This window comes from Notamacropus eugenii, chromosome 4, assembly GCF_028372415.1.
Source record: "Notamacropus eugenii isolate mMacEug1 chromosome 4, mMacEug1.pri_v2, whole genome shotgun sequence".
In the NCBI taxonomy this organism is placed as follows: Eukaryota; Metazoa; Chordata; class Mammalia; order Diprotodontia; family Macropodidae; genus Notamacropus; species Notamacropus eugenii.
Genome location: NC_092875.1, coordinates 469,752,405 through 469,768,756, shown reverse-complemented (window position 1 = coordinate 469,768,756; position 16,352 = coordinate 469,752,405). Strand labels below are relative to the sequence as shown.

Genomic DNA, 16,352 nt, shown 5'->3' with positions numbered 1-16,352 from the left:
AACTATATTCAAATTAAAGTGTAAAACTGCATTGTCAAAGCAAGCACAGATATTTGATTATAAGCCATTTGGGGTTTTGTGTTTTAGTACATCCTTCAGTTTGGATTGTCTGGAATTGACCAAGGGAAAAAGCTGTTGGGTAACTTTCTTGGATGAAGGTAACCTGTGCTGTAACTATGCCTGGAGCAAGTGGTAAAGAACCAGATTGGAAATATGGGTAGTGGGGAGGGGAGGTAGGGAAAGAAGGAGAGGGTGAAGACCAAGGCTGAGAAAGATGCTAAGGAAGTTGCTTCTTGGGCAAGAGCTCACCTGGGATTGAGGAAGGTCTGAAGATTCTGAACCTTCAGTGCACCACGGATGGCTTTTAGGTGGGTCTCTCACTCACACTGGTTGCCTGATCTGGTTCAGTTATATGGAGGAGGGAAAGTCCATTTCTTTGGTGTTTCCACAGAGCAACAAAGTCCTGGCTCCCCTAAACCCCAGGTGTAGGCAGAAGGTATTTTGATGGAGAAAGAATGGCAGAGATCACTTCTTTCAACCATTAGAGGGGACCAGGATGTCCAAGCAGTGACAAGGAATGGGCATATCCCTGGGCCCAGGTCAGGGAGTGGGGGCAGTTTTGTTACAGATATGAAGGCAGGAGGGGAGGGAAATGTGTTGTCAGTGGAGGACCATGATATTTGGGGGTGGCAGTCTGCTCTGATAAGGGAGGAAAAATGCCCCTCTACATTTCTATGCCCCGGAAAGTTCCAGATACCCCGACTTAGCTAAAGCTCTGAGAACAGCTACTACCATCTCCTTTCTTTCAACTTCCAAGACAAATATTGGCCTGAATTGATTACCATTATGACCCAATGTGATATTTCTTATTTTCATTTCCTTGTGGGAAAATTAAATCTAGCGAAACAAAAAAGAAGGCTGTGAGAACCAGAGATTATCCGGCTGCTACGGCATGCATGTCCTTCTTTGGCATGTTCACAAATTTATCAATCACTCAAGGGAAGGGAAAGGGACAAACGTTCATTATCTACCATGTACCAAGTACTGTGGTAAGCACTTTCTAACGATTACCTCATTTGATCCTCACAACAGTCCTGGGAAGGTAAGTGCTATTAGTATCCCCATATTGCTGCTGGGGACGCTGAGGAAGATAGAGGTTAAGTGACTTGCCCAGGATCACTCAACTAGTGAGTAACTGAGGATGGATTTGAACTCAGGTCTTCCTGACTCTAGGACTAGTGCTCTATCTACAATGCCACTGAATTGTTTCAATCCAGCACGTGCTTCTTTTTTCCCTTAACAGCATTCCCAATTATATGTAAAGATAGTTTTCAATGTTCTTTTTTGCAAAATTTGGAGCTCCAAATTTTCTCCCTTCCTCCCTCTTCTCCCCCTCCCCAAGACAGTAGTTAATCTGAGATAGGCTGTACATGTGCAATCATATTAAGCATATTTCCACATTAAACATGTTGTGAAAGAATAACAACAAATATTAGAACAGAACAATATTGCTGTTACTGTGTACAATGTTCTCCTGGCTCTGTTCACTTCACTCAGCATCAGTTCATGTGAGTCTTTCCAGGTTTTTCTGAAATCTACGTGATCATCATTTCTTACAGAAAAATACTCTTCCATTACATTCTTATAACACAACTTGTCCAGCCATTCCTCAATTGATGGGCATCCCCTCAATGTCCAATTCTTTGCCACCACCAAAAAGAGCTGCCATAAATATTTTTATATATGTGGGCTCTCTACCCATCTTAATGATCTCTTTGGGATATAGATGTGGTAGTGGTATTTCTGGATCAAGGGGTATGCATAGTTTTATAGGCCTTTGGGCATAGTTCCAATTTGCTCTTCAGAATGGTTGGATCAGTTCACAACTCCACCAACAATGCATTGGTGTTCCAATTTTCCCCACATTTTCTTTAACATTTACCATTCTCCTTTTCTGTCATATTAACCAATCTGTTAGGTGGAAGGTGGTACCTCAGAGTTGTTATAATTTCTCATTTCTCTAATCAATAGTGATTTAGAGCATTTTAAAAATATGATTATAGATAGCTTTAATTTCTTCATCTGAAAACTGCCTATTAATATCCTTTGACCATTTATCAGTTGGGGAATGACATATTCTTATAAATTTGAATCCATATGTTTTAGAAATAAGAATTTATTGGGAACACTGGCTACAAAAATTGTTCTCCAGCTTTCTGCTTTCCAGAAAACATTTCTTAAGTACTTAGTATGTATGGGTAAGGTACTGTGCTGGGTTCTGATATTAAAAAGACAAAATAAAACAGTTCCTGCTCTCAAGGAACTTATATTTTATTGGATGTTTGTTAACTCCCCGTAACTAGAATTGCTACCCATTATTCCTCTGTTGAAGTCTGATTTGAATGCCTCTTTGTTAAGTGAAGGTGATGCCAGGTTCTCAAAGGCTAATCCTTCTCCAGCTTGTTTTACAGATGAGGAAACTGAGGCAAACAGGGTTAAATGAGTTGTTCAAAGTCATATAGCTAGTGTCTTAGACTAGATCTGAACTTTGGTTGTTTTGACTGCAGTCATAGAGCTCTATCCACTGTGCCACCAATCTGCCCTTCATGGAGGTAGGAATGGCATTATTGGGAAATCGTTGTCCAAGAAAATGTATCAGTAAAAGAGGGAGCAAAATTTTCTTCCTTGAACTTTGTAAACTGAGTCTATGACTAAAGGTGATGTTAGTCCTTTCTCTACTTGCAAGGAACCTGCTAACCAGCATTAGGAAAGAGCTTTTTTCAGTCAAACCACAAAGTAAGTTGATTCCTGCAGTTTGGCAGTTGGCAGTCGAGTGGAATGTGGAGGATATGGAACATGATCTCTTCTGAAGGAAAAAATGGGAACTTCTGAGAAGAAAATAGGGGAAACCAGAGAAACGCATGAAATTAGTCACAAGATCATGCTAATTTTATATTCTCCTTTTTTTTTAAAATGAAGAGATTAGTATTGTTAGCCCCAAATCCAAACTTGATGAAGAGATTGCTTACAAAGACAACAATTAAAAAAATAAAGTGATTTAGAGTATGCTTCTGAGTATTAGAAGACTGAATAATAAGTGTTTTTCAGAAGAGATTATAAAGACATCTCCTCCTAGGACAGGCTCTGGAGATGATGTCAGGATTCTGAAGTTGTCCTCTGTCAGCAAAAATTTAAAAAAAAAATGTCAAAGAATTTTCTTTCTGGGAAAAAACAACTTGTGTTTATAAACTTTAGCACTTTAAGGTTTACAAGGTAGTTTTCCTCTCAGCAAATCTGTGAGGTCTGAAAATCACAAGTGGTGTCATCTCTATTTAATCTTGAGGAAACAGTCTCAGAGGAGTGAAAAGATTTGTCCATAGTTACTGGCCCTAAGTGTCAGAGGTCTCCAGGGTTTACTCTAGGACTCTTATGAACTACTCAGCTTATTTTATTAAAAGAGGCACTGTCTTCTACATGTTGTAGATAGGGGAGGGGAAGAAGTAAGGGGTCAGAGCTTTAAAAAAAGACAGCTTCTCAGTGAATCTCCTACAAGGGTTAATAAAATGACCAGTGCAGAATTTCTATCTGGTATAAAGATTACTAGGCAAGTGATGGTAGGGTAGGGGATGTAACATAATACTTCCCCAATACAAAAAAATTTTGTACTATTGAGAAAATGTTACAGATTGCCCCTTTCTGACATTCTAACAGTAACAAAGGCTTGCATAAAATTCCCTGAGCATTCTGGAACTTGGTTTTCCTATTCAGTGATCCATGGCAAACAAACTTACTGATTGTTTGGTATCCATGGGATTCCAAGGAAGATTCCACTGTCTTGATTTCCCAGGAATCTGCATTTTCATTTTTAAAGCCAAGACAGTTTTTGAGAAGGACAATTTGTAGGAGATTTGACACCTATGACAGACTTAAAATAGTGGCAACTTACGAAAGAATTCATCTCCGTTTCCTTGGGGAACACTTGCAGCTGGAAAAAGTGGACACTTTCCAATTCTTCGTGGCAGAGGCGAGTCATCAGAAACAGTGCGGTTTTAGAGAGGTTATGCACAGAAGGAAAAGGCTCTGAGAGAGCTCTTTGCATGTGAGGTGAGCAGGGCTCAGTTAAGGAGTCCCTTGCACTCAGGGGAGATGCATAAAGCGAGGCTCCTACAGAGAGACCCATGGAGTCTGTGGCTGTGGGCTGGTGTCTGGGAAGCTGGGGCTGTCTACTGTAGCATTTTACCTATGGTAATGAACCCTTCCTATCTTCTAGTAACTACCAAGGGGAAGAAGCATCAGACCTATTGAGTTCCTGTTCTTACCGAAGATTCCCTTGTTTCTCTTCTGCTCTATTTATCAAAATCTTTTGAATATTAATTCCTCCTCTTCAACTCCCACACCTCCTCAACTGAGTGCACCTTGTGACTAAGGAGCAGCAGTGACTTTTCCCATTTCTGCTATTCTCTCCCTGTCCCTGTCCCCCCCCCCCCTCTCCCTCTCCTTGTCTCTCTCTCTCTCTCTCCCCCTCTCTTCTCTTCCTTCTTTCCCCTTCTCTTTCTTTTCCCTCCCCTTCTCTTCTCTCCTCTTTCTTCCATTCTCCCCCTCTCTTTCCCTTTACCCTCTCCCTTCCTCCTCCTCCTTCTCTCCATCTCCCATTTTCTCCCTCCATCTCTGTCTCTGTCTCTCTTCTCATTAGACCCCTTTGTCTGACAAGTGTGAAGTTTTGTTATATGTAGCAGGTTTGCTACAGGATTGTCTAATAGCCCTGGGTAAAGTAGCAGCCAGGGCCACTGTGGCTGGACCAGGCCTACTTACCGCTTGGCCCTTTTCCCTGACCAGGCAGGACTCCATTTCTTGGATTTTACTTTTTAAAATGGCAACAAAAAAGACTCTTACCCCATTTCCCCCTCCCCCCAAAAATTCCTACATGTTGAGATTTTTCATTCTTTTACTTCCTTTCCTGGCCTCTGTCCTTGTAGTGCTAGCTCCAGTTCCTTAAGTCAATGAAGAATAAGCAGAAGCTTCCAAACTGCACCATTTACAAATGCTAAGATGGTATAGACCTAGGTGTGGACTAACGGCAGAATAATTATGCATTTTTTTCCCAACTAACAAGAATTTATTTTTTCTCTCCTAATTTAAAAAGGGAGGAAAATGTGGACAAAACACTTCTAACAAATTCAGAGTCAAGCCAAACAAATTTCTCCATTGACCACGCCCCAAAATGCATACATCATTCTGTACTTTGAATTTGTTACTGAGTAGTTCGGGAGTAACGCATGCATTCCATAATGCGTGCATTATCTCCTCTGAGCCTGATAACTGCCCTGGAGATTGGTGCAGCTGAAAACCTCAGAAAGCTTAAGTGATTTGCCCAAAGTGGAGTACACTGCTGTGGACACTTTCCAAGTATTTACCAACACCAGCCACAGCAATAGCCACAACAACAAAAATGGTAGCCAACATTTGCTACCAGGTCTCGCACTTCATCCTGGGTCATCTCCAGTCATCCTGATGAATATCAGGACACTGGACCCAGATGGCTCAGGAGAAGAAAGTGAGGTTGGCGACTTTGCACAGCCCTCCCTCATTCAAATCCAAGTCAACTGCAAGTCATGTCATCATCTTCATGTCTTGGTCCTCTTTGAGAGCGAAGGACAAAGACAACACCTGACATTTGTATAATGCATTAAGTTTTACAAAGCACTTTAAATGGAGTACAAGCCCTTAGGGAAGGTATTTGGGAAGAAGGCTGCAATAGCTGCCTTGAATGAGTTGTCTGATGTTGAGAAGCAGAGGAATCCAGAAGAGGGGCTGCAGGTCCGTGTGCCTGTTGGGGGAGTTGTCCTCAGGTCTTCCTGACTCCTTGTCCAGAACAACACTCAGGCTCTGAGGTTGCCTGCCTCACACGGTGATTATGAGGATCAAATGAAATAATGTATGTAAAGCATTCTGCAAACCTTAAAGCTCTATATCATCCTCCTCCTCCTCATTATCATCAAGTTGTCCTCTGCAGAGTGACATCGGATAAAATCACAATTTTTGCTTCAGACAATATCCATTACTATGGAGCCTTATTATGAGGGAAAAGACATGAAATCAGGACTGATAAGAGGGGTAGAGGAAACTCTACATTTGAACACTGGTCAACCTTGGGATGAAAGACAAGCAATGTCAGTCCTTTTTTTTTCTCACCACTTTATTGTGATTTCAAACCATCCGTGGATAATGTCTTTGAGCCTCTTCAGCCTTTTTATTTTCTTACTTGTTTTCCTTCTCTGTAAAACTATGAATTTAATACTTGGGGTCCATTTCTGTTAAAATATGGTGCTGAAGAAAAAAATGGCCACTTGCTCAGACAAGGTCATCTTTTGGTGGGGTCACTATGGTCATCTAATACACCATTTTGCAGGTTTGAAAAACTGATTTGATTAATCTACCCAGATGTCATCAGGTTCATGATTCATGCTAACCATGCACAGAGTAGCTTGGCATCCACTGGAATGGCAGCCTCTTAATTTATGACGGGAGTTTTTGATGGGTATGTTCCCTCAGGATACCAAATTTTAAAGATATGTTGGTAAGCAAAGGATTATAGAAATATATTTGTTGTGCTCAAGGGATTTCCTAGTTTGATGAACAATACTTTTCCACTCTGGAAAGCTTTCTTTCCCTCTAAAGGATACATCTTTTAGATATCTAGATATTTTGTTTTTGCTTAAAGAAGACGATGTGTCTCTCCATCTCCTGACAAAGAGGATGGACTCATGGTGCAGAGTGAAACATCCAGTTTTGAAGATGACCAATGTGGGAATTTGTTTTTTGTTTGTCTATACACAGTTGTTACCAGGGTTTTGTTTATCTTGTTTCTTTTCAGTGTGGGTAGAAGTGAGAGGGAAAGAAAAAAAACAAAAAAATCCATTTTAATTCTGAAAAAAAGATGAGTCTATCAGATGTCCAGAATTAAAGCACTCTCTCTCCCCACAGAGTGATGGAGACATAGTGACAAGAGTTTAGTTTTGAATCCTCCTTGTTCACTGTTCCTTATTCATCACCAAAAACTTCTGTTATTGGATCACTTCCTCTTAAATGAAAATGAAAATAACTTTCAAGATTACAGTTGATTTAAGGTCAGTTTCATTTGTAGTCTCCGCCTTTCTATTTAGGCAACCTAGGTCACCAGCATTTAGTATATAGTACCAGGCACATAGTAGGCACTTAATAGATGCCTGTTCACTGATTTTCTGTTAGTACAAAGAAAGAGTTACTGAGCTAAGAGGGTGACAAGATGGCAGCTAAGATAAGTGATCTTGAGGATCATACCAGTCTCTCTCTCACATTGGGGCTGTCTACCATCCCTCCTAAAATAGTGGGGAACACACATTGTTACTAACCTTATAGTACCATTGGAGCAGAGCTTTAGAGTGTTATATGATGGAGATAGGAACCAAGTTACACTCTGTCACAGCAAAATGATGAGGTTGTGAGGTTCAGGTATTTTAGGGTGTTTTTCCATCTGTCTATAAACATGATCTGCCTTCTCCTATGTCTTCTTTTGCACAGTTTAGCAAGATGTGTCATACTACCAAACTGCCCAAAGTATGAGATACAGACAGGGCTTTGCTGGGACATGTTTAACAATTGGTTCTCCAAAAAAATAAAATGTACCCACTGTACACTTTAAGTTTCATTTGCATTTTCCCCATCACTTTCTTAAGTCTAGAAATCCACAAAACCAGAAGTCAAATCCTGATCTGTATGTAGCATTTGCCAGTTTCTGGGGTGTAAATGCTCATGCTGAAAGTTTAACGATAAGCTCACTGATACGAGTTGTCTCTGGAACATCCCTGGATACAGAGAGCATCAGAAGGGTTTGGCAGTCATGAGGTCAGTGAAAACAGAGTTTTGACAGCATCTTCTCAGTCCTTTCTTCCTCTAGAGGGCTTGACAGTGTCCTTATCACTGGCTGAGCTTCAGAAGGTACTCTCATTTTATCAGCAACATACTTCATTCTACCTCTGAGGGTGGGTCACAACTACATCAGGATAATTTCATTTATGTTACATGGATTCTTGTTACCATCCATTTCAGAGGGTAACATTTGCTGATATGGTCTTTGAATTCTTGGAATGTTACCTAGTTCCAAGCTCACAGTTCCCCATGCAGGGGCTGTAGAGCCCAGCATGACACACTTCGGGAACTATGCTCTTCTGGATGTTAGGAAGAAATACACATGAACTAATTCTCTCCTTTCAACTGGCAGTCATTGATAGGAGACCAAAAAATGGGTAAGATGGGGAGCTGCCTCCACTCCTTCCCCCTCAAGTTTATCATATGTCACTCTTCTTCATGTATTCTACTGACTATTCTTTCTGTTATTGACATATGACATTTCATTTCCTATCTCCATATCTTTGCCCAGGCTGTCTTCTATTCCTGGAATGCACTTCCTCCTTTCCTCTGCTTTTTAGAATTCCTTCAGATTTCAGCTCTGAGACCACTTCTTGCATAAGATCTTTCCTCATAACTCAAGGGCTATTGCATCCCCAAAATATTCCCTTGTTTTGACTTTGTACATATTTTGAATATACTTAAGTGTATATATGTTGTCTTCCTTGAGTGAGGCCTGTGTCATTTTTGTCTTTGTGTCCCCAACATCTGTGTCTGGTACAGTCCCTGGAAGGCAGTAAACACTTAATGCTTGCTGACTTTCTGAGCAGAGATGGGTGCCTAAGCCTTGATCTCTCCCTGGGATGGCCGATCCCCTGTCAGTTTACTCTTCCTCAAAATAGTGGACTTGAAGTCCTCAGTGTTTACTGCTATTCTTTCCTTTCCCAGAAGACCAAGTACACCAACTGAGAGCCAAGTAGGGTGAGAAAAGGCACCTCGACTGACCCAAATCTCCTCCATCAAGGAAAGGTAGCATGGTCAATAGTTGCCTTTTAAGGGCAAGGAGAAGAACCAGGGAACACAGAAGGTTGGCTTGAGTCAGCTGCCTGCCTTCACTCAGGTGTAGCTAAGGCAAGAAGGGTGGAAGCAGGTATTTATTAAGTGCCAGGCATCGTGCGGAGCACTTCACAAATATCACTTGATTCTCACAACAATTCTGGGAGGTAGGTGCTATTATTATCCCCATTTTACAGTTGAAGAGACTGAGGCAGACAGAGGTTGAGCTACCTGAGCTGCTAAGTGTCTGAGGCCAGATTTGAACTCAGATTTCTGACTCAGGATCCAAAGTTCTACCCATTGAACCGCCTCACTGCATTGGTGGTAAGCCTTCTTTAGGAGATGGTTCAGGGAAAGGTGAGTAGAGAAGACACAATAGACTGGTGATTATGAAGAATGGGTTGAGAATGTTTGACACATTCTATCGTCTTCTCACTCCCTATTCTTGACCTTTCTCTCATTTTCCCTTATTCTACTATTTTTCTCTGTTCATTTTCCTGTCTCCCTTCAGCCCCCTTCTCTTAACTCCCCATTCCCAGTTGCCTTTTCATGAGATGCCCTTAGGTGAAATTTCATCTAATCTTGTCCATTAGGAAAACCAAGAGGATCTCATTGGTTAGAATTTAATCCAGATGTGTGCATTAGGGAGTCATAAAGCAATGACAGTTCCCTGCCTTTCTGTCCACCATCATTCCTGGTGGAGATTAAAAACCAACAACAAACCAGATACTTTCTCAAGCATGGATGAAACTGGGGAAAATGTAGAAATATCTCAGAAAACTCTAGGAATTGTTTAAAATTTTTTTTAAAAAACTGTATTTGTCTTTTCACTCATCTAGGGAACTTTTTATAAGGAAACTCCTTTTACCAAGACAGATCATCACCTGCTCTGCAACTTATAGTCTTAAAGAATTGCTAGTATCCTTATTGCTGGCTATAAAGCAACAAACCAGGATTCTCACAAAAGTAAATGTCCTGGACTTTGCACTACATTCACCCAAATCAATAAGCTGGCAGGTGTAGACACTGATAGCCTGCCCCTCATAAGCAGGCATGTGGTCTGACTAGGTGCATGGACACTTGGTTCCTGGTCATGGTTTCCATTTAGCAGAAGGAACATTTATAATAATCACTGCTCTTATAATATAGCCATGATTGTTGTGATTGATGATACGCTTTGATTCAGTCATCAGCAAAAATTGATTCAATTGCTGGGGGAGGCTCGTAGCCTCTGTGCTGTGGAGGTGGGGAGAAGGGTAGGGAGAGGAATCTATTAATGACCTTGGTAAAACTCTTTCCTCTGAGAAAAGGAACTTTTCCTAATGGGAATATAGAAATAGTAGGTTTTTAACCTACTACTACTAGGTATTTAACCTACTAATGATGATGCCCACCTCCTTTTGCCCCTCCTTGGTCAGCATTTAAGCTCACTAGTGAAATGTCTTAGAAGACCAATAGATCAAAACTTGGAAGAATTGAAGGTGATGTCTGGAACTTGCCCTCTCTTTCTTTGTGGCTTTGTTTGATCTCTCCCTCCTCTCCCTGTACATCTTGTTTCTCCCTACATACCAATCAGACGTTGATGCTAAACTGGGAATGGAACTCTTTGACCAAAATGTCCATTTTTAGAGAAGAGTTTTTCTTGAGAGGTATTGGGATCTGGGATTTTTACATAATTCCCCAGGGAATTCAATTAAACATTGCCTTCTAAAACCCTCTATCACCTCTGGAGAGGAGAAAAGGTGATACTCTGACATTAGACTAGGACAGTTATTGAGAGTTCAGTTTGCTAGGACAAACTCTTGAGAAGTGTCTTATCTGGTTCCAACCTTATCTAGGGAGGGACTTTCAGTGAAAACCAGATGAGTGCCTGGGTGAGGATGGAATTTCAGAAAGCTTTTAGAACTTGCCTTTAGGTAAATAAATTCCCAGTTTTCTCTAAGACCAAGTCAGGAGTGTTAAGATCCTTCTAGAGAACTGTGTCTAGTTTTGGTCACCACCATTTTATAGGCAACAGCGGATGGATAGAATAAAAGACTTGGGTTCAGATCCCCTTTCACATACTAGCTGTGTGACCCTGGGCAAATCACTTAATATTATTTGCCTCAATTTCCTCATCTGTAAAATGATCTGGAGAAGGAAATGGTAAACTCCTCCAGGATCTGTGACAAGAAAACCCCCAAAAGGGGTCATGAAGAGTCAGACTTGACTCAAAAATGACTCAATGACAACAAAACTGAGGCACAGGCATTTGAAGTGACTTTCCTGGGGTCACACCACTAGTTGGTGTCTGAGGTGATACTCTCCAGCTGAGATACATATATAGATGATGTCTGGATGTTACACACTTACCATGTGCCAGGCATTGTATTTAGTGCCTGGAATAGAAATATATGGAGGCAAGACAATAACTGCCTTAAGGGGCTTATATTCAAGTGGGGGAATTTTAGAAAAGAGGAAGCTTTGGAGGAACTGAGTGGTATTCAAGTGTGTGTGGCATGGTGAGCATCAATTCTGAATTTCTTCTATGGGAAGAAAAGAAGAAAAAAATGACTTCTAAACAGATTTTAAATGAGTTACAAAGAAAAAGATTCCTGAAAGCTACAATGAAAAAAAAAAAGAGCCTAGATATCACTTTTCAAGACATTATCAAGGAAAGCTACCCTGATATTCTAGAACCAGAGGGTAAAACAAATGGAAAGAATCCACCAATCACCTCCTGCAAAAGATCCCAAAATGAAAATATTCCTGAAGGTGAAAATCATGGAGCATCAAAATATGGGTTCTTAAGGAAGTCGTGCAACTGCCTTCCCTGAAGATTTTGAAAAACAAGATAGAATTTTCTCCGTCTCCTATGCTGAGCAAGGGATTGGACAAGACGGCTCTTTCACAATTCCTTCTAGCCTTAGGATTTTCTGCTTTTTCTCTTCAGCTCTCAGTGCAGGCAGAAGAGTAGTTATTGACTATCTTAATCTTTGACAGTTGGGACACCCAATATCCCTCTGAAGGAAAGAGGCTTGAGATGAATTAGCGCAGCATTTACTGGGCTGGGGGTGGGGGGCTGGAGGCAGCCAGACCTTGAGTCTGATGTAAGGAAGCAGCTGTCACAAAGCCAAACAGACTTTCCCTATAGCTTAAAGAGAATCATTGACTGTAGCCATGTCTTTCTTCTCAGGCCTTTCCACTTTCCAGGAGCCCCATCCCTCGGTACCTGGGCCTTCTCAAACTAGAATATGTTTCTGACCCCCAGTCCCCTTCCCCCAATGGTGAGAGTGTCCTAGGGCCTCTATTTTGGAGAGGGGACTCAGGTCTACCCATACTTTATATCCCTCCTGATTCTCCTCTTTCTGACTCTTTACCACCATGCCTTGGCTGTCTTCTCATCAGAGATCTTCCCTTAATACCTGGGGACTTCTTTTCACCCTGGAACATCCTTCCAAACCTCTGGGCCCATTTTCTCTTTGGTGAGTTTCTCTTGGGGGTTTCCATTTTGGGGAGGGGTCACGGCTGGCCTTTCTTCATTCTTTGGACTTCATCACCATTTCCCCATGGACACTCCCCCTCTAGCTTTTCAGTTCCATTAATTTCTGTGTTGTTTTTCACCATTACGATGTAAGCTCCTGGAGGGCAGAGGCTGTCCTTTCTTTTTGCTTGTTAGTTATTTTCTTTCTTTTGCTGATTAAAAGAGTCATTCCATGACTACTTCTTAAAGAGGCCTGTTCACTCAATGAGCATTGAAGTATGCCAAAAAGCCTAACCTAAAACGGCTAAGGTGTCGCATTACATCCTGGGTCATCTCCAGCCATCCTGAGGAATATCTGGTCTCTGGATCCAGATGGCTCCAGAGGAGAAAGTGAGGCTGGTGACCTGCACAGCCCTCCCTCACTCAAAACCAAGTCACGTGCAAGTCATGTCATCATTCCTCTGATGGCGTGGTCTTCTTTGAAAACAAAGGATGAACATAATTTGTGTTCTCCAGTGCTTGACATAGTGACTGGTACACAGTAAGTGCTGTTGCTTCTCTGGCAAACTGAGAACTAGATAATCTGCTGTCCTTTCAGATCTATAACTTTTCCTTGGGAAGATCACATCTCAGGGTAGGAAACCTGTGGCCTTGAGACCACATGTGGCTTTCTAGGCTCTCAAGTGCAGCCCTTTGACTGAATCCAAACTTCCTAGAACAAATCTCCTTAATAAAAAGATTTGCTCAGCAACACTTGGACTCAGTCAAAAGGCTGCACTCAAGGGCCTAAAGAGTCACATGTGGCCTCAAGACCAACAGCCATAGCTTTATTTTGATTCCTGGCAAAGCAGACTTCTCAACCACCTGGCTCACAGCTTCAGCCTCAGGTGGCGTGCCAGCCACCAGCAGGGGATCTTGGCCCCAGGCAGCCATGGCTGCAGATATCTGTGGCATTGTGACATGTGAGAGACATTTAATTTTCTTTCTGTCTTTAACTCTGCTCCTAGGGAAAAGGGAAAAAAGGCCAGTTCTCCCACATCATATATGTCCTGGCTAGGACCAGTAGGAGATAGAAAACTGACAGGGAAGAAGCTTTATTTAGAAAACAAAGGGCATCGGGAAAATCAGTGTTCTGACATTTTCTGGGCAAATATCTCCATTGGCTGAAATGTCAAAAATGGCATTTTTTCATGGAGAATTCCATGGTCAATCCATAATTCATTTCTATGAGTATTAGCCAAACGTTTTCTGTCTAAGGCAGACTGACACCTTTTTTTTTTTTTGGTGGCAGCACCAATTTCCATACGCTTGAAAGACAACAGAAGTCAAATTTTCTGACTTCAATGACCAAAATGTGAACTTCCTCACCTTCCTCCCTCACCCACCACATCTAACAGTCGAGGCAACATGTGTTAGTAGACAGGGTGCTTGATTTGAGGCAGAGAGATGCCTGGGTTTCCATCCTGCCTCTGATCCCTACTACCTGTGAGACCCTCTGTCCCCTGATCTCTGTGCACGTTGTCCCTAGGAATTATCACACGGATCCTTTTCATAGCATGAATACCTTCATTCAGAGCATGAATACCTTGAATTCACTTATGTTTACACTTAGGGCCATCTGAATACATAATGGGAATAGATCTTAAAAACCATCCTGTCCTAAAATGTCCTCATCACTTGCCCTTATAATGCTTTACATGCTCTGAAAGGCTATTTCTATTGGGGTTTGAAGCCAGGTTCTCTTAACTCCAGATTTAATCTCCATCTCAGTGCAACAAGTCATTACCATAAGAACATAGATTCAGAGCTGGACACATCCGAAAGGTTTAGTCTTATTTTATAGATGAGGCAACTGAGACTCAAAGACAGTCCGGTGGGTACAACATTGGGTCTGGAATCAGGAAGACATGAGTTCAAATCCTGCCTCAGACACTTACTAGCTGTGTAACACTGGCAAGCCATTCACTTCTGTCTGCCTTAGTTTCCTCATCTGTAAGATGGGGATGACAGCACCTTGTGGATCCAATGAGAAAACATTTATAAAGAGCTTGGCACAATGCCTGGTGCTTAGTAGGTGCCATAGGAATGCGACTTGTCTAAGGTGATACATGTCAAAAGTGGCAGAGCTGGGATTCAGCGTTCTTTCCACTGCACTACCCTGCCTGTGAAGAAAAACAGACAGAGTCAAGGGCTGGACAGACTTATGATGTCAACTTAGAATTGAAGAAGACTAGATGGTTTCCTCAGGGTCACAAGGGCGGGTTAGCAGACTCGGATCAAGAACTCCTTCCCCCTCCTCTGATTTAACGCCCCTCCTGCCGCTGCTCCGTCATGCTGACTCGCAATGCCACAAAAGAATTATGTTGTCTAAAAAAAAATACTGCCCTGGACTGTGGGTAGGAAATATTGTTTATACGATCGGAAATGATCGGCGTTCTGGTCGATTTTGCTAAACTGCTTTCTGTCTTTTAATATTTTTGTTGCAAGGGCCACACGACTGGGGATGGGGCGGGTAGAGGGGAAAAAAGATATGTTTAGAAATGAATGCATTGTAGCAATAAAATAAGTCAATTAACATCAAAATGCTGTTTGAGTGACCTCCTGATAAAGCCCCTACCAGCGCAAAGCAACACCAGGTCCCCTAACCAACACACACACACACACGCACCCACACACCCACTCACACGCACATGCCCACACCCACCCACACACATATGCACACGCACATGCACACACATGCACACACACCCCCACACACCCACTCACACGCACATGCCCACACCCACACACACCCACACACACTCACACGCACATGCAAACACACCCACACACATATGCACACACATGCACACGCACACGCACCCACACACCCACTCACACGCACATGCCCACACCCACCCACACACATATGCACACACATGCACACACACATGCACACGCCCATGCACACACATGCACACACACACACCCCCACACCCACTCACACGCACATGCCCACACCCACCCACACACATATGCACACACATGCACACACACACCCCCACACCCACTCACACGCACATGCCCACACCCACCCACACACATATGCACACACATGCACACACACATGCACACGCACACACACGCACACACACCCCACACACCCACTCACACGCACATGCCCACACCCACACACACCCACACACCAACACACACTCACACGCACACGCATACACACACACACATGCACATATGCACACACACACACCCCACACACATATGCACACACCCACTCACACGCACATGCACACCCCCACACACACCCACATCCCCCCACACCACCACACACACACCTACACACACCCACACACACACCCACACACACCCACACCCCTCAAAGCTCTTAGACTAGGACTTCATTGTTTAACTCTGCCCAGGTGTTTAACGCTATGCCAGGGGGTGGGTTAGGGGGATAATATCCCAGCTGAATTTTTCTGAAAGCAGATGCTTGGTCAGGACTAGATGAGGACAGCAGATGTGCATGATCAAGGTTATTACATTCAAATCCTTTTCTGAGATCATGTCTGAAAGCAAACATATAGCAGCAGCCTCCCAATAAGAGGAGAGGAAGGAGTTCAGTGACCAGCAGAAAAGCATAACGCTGGCTTTACAAACACTCAGGAGACTTGCCTGATTGGACAGAAAAGGTCTGGCCATAGTCTGACAGCAACAACGAGAGTCTGGACCTCCTCACTGTTAGAATGGAGGGGGTGCCTTGTATGAGGGCTCCAGCATTAGAGTCAAAAAAGAGGGGCCGTGGGTGGGGAGAAAGCACACAAAGCAGTCACTGGGCTTGGGGGAATTGCTTTGGAGGGATGACAGATCAGGCTGAGCTGGGAGAGCGCATATGTCCACAAGGTGGCGGCAGAAAATCACTGTTGGAAAGTTGCTGCTTGCGTTGGCAAAA

The 16,352-nt window shown here is 42.7% G+C and overlaps 1 protein-coding gene across 1 annotated transcript in view; it reads right to left on the bottom strand.

Moving 5' to 3' along the window:
- The window catches only part of SV2C (synaptic vesicle glycoprotein 2C), a 285,651-nt gene that overhangs the window by 8,873 nt on the left and 260,426 nt on the right, over positions 1 to 16,352 (bottom strand). The gene's annotated exons all lie outside the window — the stretch shown is intronic.